The 7,398-nt window shown below is 36.5% G+C and overlaps 1 long non-coding RNA gene across 1 annotated transcript; it reads right to left on the minus strand.

Annotated features, from left to right (window-relative positions):
• Positions 1-2,914: 2,914 nt before the first annotated feature.
• Positions 2,915-5,870, minus strand: LOC149131787 (uncharacterized). The gene is made up of 2 exons (XR_016245149.1): positions 5,258-5,870; positions 2,915-3,838 (listed from the first exon to the last, which is right to left on the minus strand). It is a non-coding gene; the product is annotated as an uncharacterized LOC149131787 (long non-coding RNA).
• Positions 5,871-7,398: the final 1,528 nt, after the last annotated feature.

Consider the following 7,398-nt stretch of genomic DNA (forward strand, 5'->3'; position numbering starts at 1 on the left):
TGCTCCCTCTCTCGCCATTGTTGGCCTAGTGCGAAAATTTGAAACCAATTTAGAGAATTCTTTACTCCCGGGATTATCGCCCCTTCTCATTTGGAACTGGTCGTAATTGCCGTCAGGCGATAACATACTTTGCCTTCTCTGGAAGCTGAGTAAATTTCAATAAATCAAGAACGTAGAATTTATGCTGTCTGATATCTAATTTTCATTTGTTTGTTTTTATTTGTACATACATGCCACACTGAAGATATCACCCACATCATAAGCAGTTGTCCGAAAATGTCATCACGGTATTATCCACCGATGGGATATGATGTTGTAGTGAGGACACTCTATAATGAAATCCGTCGGAAGGATAACCCCGAAGACAAAGAAATAAAAACCCAAAGTATGGTAGAAGCCATAGCCACTCGTGATAAAAAGGAGTACTGGTGGAATGTCCCAGTGAAGACCGCAACAAAATATAAGCACAACATGCCTGATCTGATTATTTGAGATAGAGAGAAGAGAAATTGTGTACAGTTGTGGAAATTAGCTGCCCAGCGGATGTTAACATAAAGCTGAAGATCAGTGAAAAAGAGAATACCTACGCTGAACTATTGAGAAATCTGCAGTTACTCTATCCAGATTACAAGTTCAGGTTTATACCTGTAATTATTGGGGCCCTGGGATATGTGACAATGCCAATCTTGAGAAATTAGGCTTCTCAAAACCAGAAAGGAGAAAGCTAATTCGAAGACTACAAATCCAATCTACCACTGGAACTGTAAAAATCTGTGAAACTTTCCAGAAGTTTATCATTTAAATATATATGAGCATGTCTAGATATGCAACTATATGCATGAGAATATATAGACATACAAATTTGCACATACATAATACATACATACATGCATGCGTACAGACAAAAATACCCTGTTGCTGATGTTGAAATTTCAATTAAGGAGCCTTGGATCTAGGTTAGAAACTGGTTCTTTCTCTATTGGCAAGAAATCTTGAAATAAACTGAATAATGACGTACATACATACATACATACATACATACATACATACATACATACATACACGCGCGCGCAACACACACACACACACACACACACACACACACACACACACACACACACACACACACACACGGGAGCTACATATTATTAAAGCTTATGATTTGAAAAATGCTGAATAATTTCTCTTTTTCTATGTATGTATGTAATATATCAATTTAATACTTTAATCCGACTTAATCCGCCTCTTACTTTAACACCACCACCTGGTCGTATGACACTTTTATAGAAATCATTCTGTTGCAAGCATTCAAGCTAGGTATCCCGGCTGAGGATAACTTCCTTCCGTTCACAGAAGCCTTAAAAAGGGTCATGATCATAACCCTTTTTCCTTCGGATATACCATTAAAATGTATGTATAGTGGTAAGGACACTTTCACATCTTCAATGTAAAGCAGTTCATAACATTAACCAAAGACTAAATACAACGGGATGTATAATTCAGTCTAACTCAATTACATTGGTTTCAAATTTTGGTACAAAGCCATCAATTTTAGGGGAGGGGTAAGTCTATTATATCCACCCCACTGCTTAACTGATACTTATTTTATCGACCCTGAAATGAGGAAAGGCAAAGTCGACCTCGGTGGAATTTGAACTCAGAATGTAAAAACTGACGAAATGCCGCTAAGCATTTGCCCGGCGTGCTAACGATTCTGCCAGCTCACCGCTTTATAACTCATTTTTATTAACCACAAAATTATCCATCCATCTTTTCCACCTGTTATTCTTAGGAGATTTATGGGTAGAGTTCTCGGGCAACTCCTCCATAAGGTCCTATCGGAACCAACCGTCATCACACTTTCCGGCTGGATTCGCAAGTGCGACCAGATGAAACTAAGGATATAATCCAGACATCTTATTCATGGTCTACACCCTAGGTCTCTTTCCGATTGACTCGGCTAGAAGAACCTGTCTTGCGATAATTTATTGTGGCATTCTGAACATATGTCTCTTGTACTGGAGCTGTGATCTCTCAATGCAGAGAAGTAATGGTTGAAAGTGAATAGATTCCCTGGGCAGAATTCTGCTTTAAGCACATCATATAACCCCTCAGAGCTTTTCTCTTTTTTTTTTTTGTGGTGGGAGATATTTTCAGAAATTTTTGCGAATTTGTGTTCTACACACGGGAATTCATACGACTATGCAAAAACCAAAAAAAAAAAAATTGTGTGAGTTAAGGGACATTTAGCTGTTATTTTTAGCACGTCTCACGACCACCTTATACCGTCCTCATTTGTTTGTCATTCTGACGTATTGATGTTTTTCAAAACCTTTATCCCCATAAACACATTTAATTGTCTATTGCTGGATTTAGGCCAAAAGTTCGGACTGTCCGTATTTTAAACTGTGATTTTGAAAAAATCGAAAAATTTTTTTTTAAATTCTAATTTCGAAAAAACTAAATAAAATTTTTTTCACAATCATATGAATTCTCGTTTGTAGAACATAAATTCAAAAAAATTTCAGAAAATTTTCGGAAAAAAAAAAGTTGAGGAGTTTATATGGCGTGCTAAAAGCAGAATTTTGTCATTCCCTGATCACCGAGCTCCGTACTCTGTCGAATAACGTTACTTCAGAGAACCTTTGGGTGAACCACATTTCGGTCTTTGTATTCGCTATCGTAAAAGAGTTCGATCACAAAATTATAACAAATTAAAATGCTTGATGACTAACCAAAAATGAAACATCTACGATCAAGGATCAGTGACTTAAGCTAAAATTGGTGGCATGACCACGTGATCTGTTTATGACTGAAACAAGACAACAAAAACAAATGTTTTTTTTCTTCTTTTTTTTTCTTTAGAAAAGAGTAACAAAAAGACAATTCATAAGGATTTATACGAGGCAAGAACTGTGATTTATTTGCGAATACAAACTTAATGATTAACACGTATAAAAAAAACGAGTGCTACATAATTCATTGACCGAGTAGGACTTAACAGTTTTTATTCTGAAATAAATTTCTACCTTTAACCATGCTATGAATTTGGTTTTTCTTTTCTTTTTTAGTTATTTTGAAATTTATTAATGTGGCGAGCTGGTGGAATCGTTAGCTCTTCGGATAAAATACTTCGCGGCATTTCTTCTGACTCTTTACGTTCTAGGTTCAAATTCTACCGAGGTCAACATGGCATATCAGTCTTTTTTTTTAAAAGTCGATAGAAGTACCAACAGATCACCGGGGCTGATGTAATTGACTTAAGCGTCCCCAACCTTTCGAGTTCTTTTACAGGACTTCGAAAAATTGAAGGACTGCTACCATAAAAGTATGTGAATTTGACAGGAGAATATGTTGAATAAAATCATAATTAACTGATCCTCCCGTTTTTACTTTTACCCAAAACCAGGAACTTTTCATCATCCCCTTGCACACACACCTATGTATTCGGTAATTTTACAAACACTGAAGCGACGATTTTCACAGATCAACTCAAAATATCAGGGTTGTTTCTCCTGCTTTTCTTGACCAGACTTGACCGTCATACTAATGAATATATCCCATAGATGTAATTATAATCAATCTAAATTACTTGGTCCACTTCATTATGCAGATAGACATTCACTTGACCTCTTGAAAACAGTCTAATCGTTCGTATCTAAATTTTACACTTCAGTTCGTTCATTTACAATCTGATTACCTTCAACTTCCTAAATTTAATACAGTTTACATATCTTGCCAGGATTTCATCCCAGAACATTATATTAGCGCGTCCTAGAACTATCAATGAATAAAGACTCCTGATGATGTTCGGAAATGCATTGAAGAAAATATATTCCTGAAAAATGATATTTAATAATTCAGAAATACAATTCTACACTAAAACATATATAAGTAATGTTTTGCCACTTCAACATGGCTGTTCCGTACGGAACTACGTTACTTCCATTTTTTTAAACCCAGGAGGACATCTCCAACTGGCTAACGACACAACCTGTGTCCGATATATTACGATCAGGGGAACGAACTCCTACCATCTCATGGTGACAAGACCAGCAGACCAGTCTGGTTTCAGAGCGATTCCCTTCGTCAGTACTGGAAACCTGTCTGCTAAACATGGTAGCCGTTCGTCCTAGCTCGCAGTATTTAGAAAAACAAACAACATTCAACCGCTGATTTTGCAACAAAGTAGCTAGTTCTAAAATCTCTATAAGAGATACAAGTAGGAACAATACTGAAAAGTAATGTTTGTTGCCGCTTCAATATGGCTGTTCTGTACAGAAATTCGTTACTACCATCTGAAGAAGATATCCTCCTGGAGTTAAAAAAATGGTAGTAACGTCGTTCCATACGGAACAGTTATGTTGAAGTGCCAACTAACATTAATCTTCAGTATTGTTACTACTTACACTTTTATAGAGATTTTAGATCTAGCTACTTTGCTTATACATACATACATACATACATACATACATACATACATACATACATACATACATATATGTCAAATAAAATGAGACAGCAAAGCCGAGGCAGTGTGAAATTTCTAGGACATTTATAAAGAGAAAGGTAGTCTTACAGCTGTTTCAGGTATATAAAAGATATTCCATCATCAGAGACGATGAGAGAGTTCAATAGAAAGAAATAGTAGAGTTCAATATAAGAAGTTATTTTGGAAAGGGAGAGATATAAGAAGTGTACAAGAAAATATGAGAAAAAAATATATGTTGAATGTTAAAGTTGTTGTTCCATTATCCAAGGAATGAACTGTGTACAACGGGTAAAGAGGTTTCTTGTTCATGGTATATAAATTCCGATAGGAGTTCATATTTTGTGATTACAACTGGATAGTGTGCAGATATTAATTCCATGTGCTATTCATTCAAAGGTATCTTGTAGTGTAATGGAACAGCAACTTTAACATTCAACATATTTTTTTTCTCATATTTCGTATACTTCCGATATCTCTCCCTTTCCAAAACAACTCCTTATATTGAACTCTACTATTTCCTTCTATTTAACTCTCTCATATCGTCTTTGATGATGGGATATCTTTTATATCCCTGAAACAGCTGTAGGAAAACCTTTCTCTTTATAAATGCCCTAGAAATTTCACACTGCCTTGGTTTTGTTGTTTCATTTTATTTAACATATATATACGCTCTCACACGACGTGCATTAGACTCCTCACGCATACTATTATCGAACCGGGAGTCTAATAGCGACCCTTCCGTAGCACTTACATAGCCATACCTACCTTTTGGGTCTTCTGGATACCAAAACCTCTCATATGTATTATATATGTATATATAGGCGCAGGCGTGACTATGTGGTAAGAAGCTTGTTTCCCAACCACATGGTTCAGAGTTCAATCCCACTGCGTGGCATCTTGGGCAAGTGTTTTCTTCAGTTGCCTCGGGCCGACCGATTTGTGAGTGGATTTGATAGACAGAAACTGATAGGTCGAAATGTGTGTGTGTGTGTGTGTGTGTGTGTGTGTGTGTGTGTGTGTGTGTGTGTGTGTGTGTGTGTGTGTGTGTGTGTGTGTGTGTGCGTGCGTGTGTGTGTGTGTTTCTCCCACATCACTGCTTGACAACCTGTGTTGGTGTATTTACGTCCCCGTAACTTAGTGGTTCAGCAAAAGAGACCGATAGAATAAGTACTAGGCTTTAACATAAGTGCTGGGGTCGATTTGTTCGACTAAACAAACCTTTCAAGGCGGTAATCCAGCATGGCCGCGGTCAAATGACTGAAACAAATAAAAGAATAAAAGAAAGTAAAAGAATATAAAAGAAATATGTTTTTAGTTTGGCAGAATTAATCATGGAGAATAAATCCAGTCTTTTTTTGATGACTGATCTCGCCCAAAGGTTACCCAACGCTCCCCTTATGTTTGTATTTTAAATTGATTTGCACCGAAGCAGACAATAGTTAGCTTAACCACTCCAGTAATTATCAATTTCTAATCAGACATGTAGGAAACGTTCTCTCTTGTTCCACCATTATCTTATCTAAACGAACGAACGGTTTAATAATTATAACTGTAATTTATCATTTTCTTTCATTAGTATTATCGGTATGAACAATAAAACAATAAGGTAGGAACTAACATACTTAATATAGTGACTCAGAGCATTTTAATTATTTCAAACTACACCCTTAGTGACGAGATAAAAATATCATTAACTTAATAGTTAATTTAGCAGATAGTGAAAAAGATAAATAGATGTTAATTCTGTTTTTTAGAATTTACGGGACACAAATCATGTCCAAGCTGGAAAAGTCGCTAAATACAAGTGATTTTGAAACATTTGTATATTACTTATGGTTCATCATTGTATATTAACATTAGCTAATCAATCGACCACAGACGAAAAGCAATGGAGATGTCGGTAAAATTCGAACTCAAAAATAGAATGTCGAAAGAAAATGCTGTGAAGAGTAGAAGACCCTACCAACTCCCTGTATGCTGACCTCCAGATCTCACTTAAATTCAAGCTCCTTTCACACTGGTTCGCGAACAGTGTGTTGCAAGGAGTATCTGAATGCATCGCGAATATTTAAAAACTACGATGGGGTGCTGAAAAGTTCCTGGCTTTAAGAGTGTCGCGAAAAGCCTGGTTGGAGGCCCAACCTTCCTAGTTCTTTTACAGGACCTAGAAAAACTGAAGGACCGCTACAGTGTGTGAATCTGAGAGGGGAATACGTTGTCTAAAATCATAATTAAGTGATCCTCCTGTGTTTTCTTTTTCACAAAACCAGGAACATTTCAGCACTCCAGCTCTTCGAAACGCCTGTGTTAGAATGGTGGCAGCTGATGAAGGAAAATGTTCTCTATGTGGCCTGTGTGTTTTCTGTACTCTGGTTGTTATTATTTTTTTGTCTACGTTTTGTTTGCAACGTCCTGTACCCAGATATGCACCTATATATACAGGTAGATGTAGGTATGCACATACTTGTACGTATATATGCATATACTCATTTATTATTTGTTTTATATATATATATATATATATATATATATATATATATATATATATAAAAACTAGCAGAAATACCCGGCTTTGCCCGGGTTAAAGAGAATATTGAAATCTAAAAACGCCGTCTAGACTACGCAACCCACAACTGTTAGTAGCTACGATACCATATTTCTACATTAATAACTCTCCAATCCATGCCAGCATGGAACATAGACATTAAGTGGAATGCCAGTCTCTCATCTAGGAGGGCCTTGAAATCAATGTTACCAACTGGGGACTATGTGTGTCGCAGTGATAATAAAAAGACCCAAAGGAGGTCTGCAACGAAATAATTTTACTCAACACTTTGCAAGTGAATCAGTGGAGGCAAAGATGCGTCTCATTTACTTGACAATTTATGCACCACATTGCAGAAATC

Source organism: Octopus bimaculoides, chromosome 19 (genome assembly GCF_046866305.1).
Source record: "Octopus bimaculoides isolate indiv1 chromosome 19, ASM4686630v1, whole genome shotgun sequence".
NCBI lineage: Eukaryota > Metazoa > Mollusca > Cephalopoda > Octopoda > Octopodidae > Octopus > Octopus bimaculoides.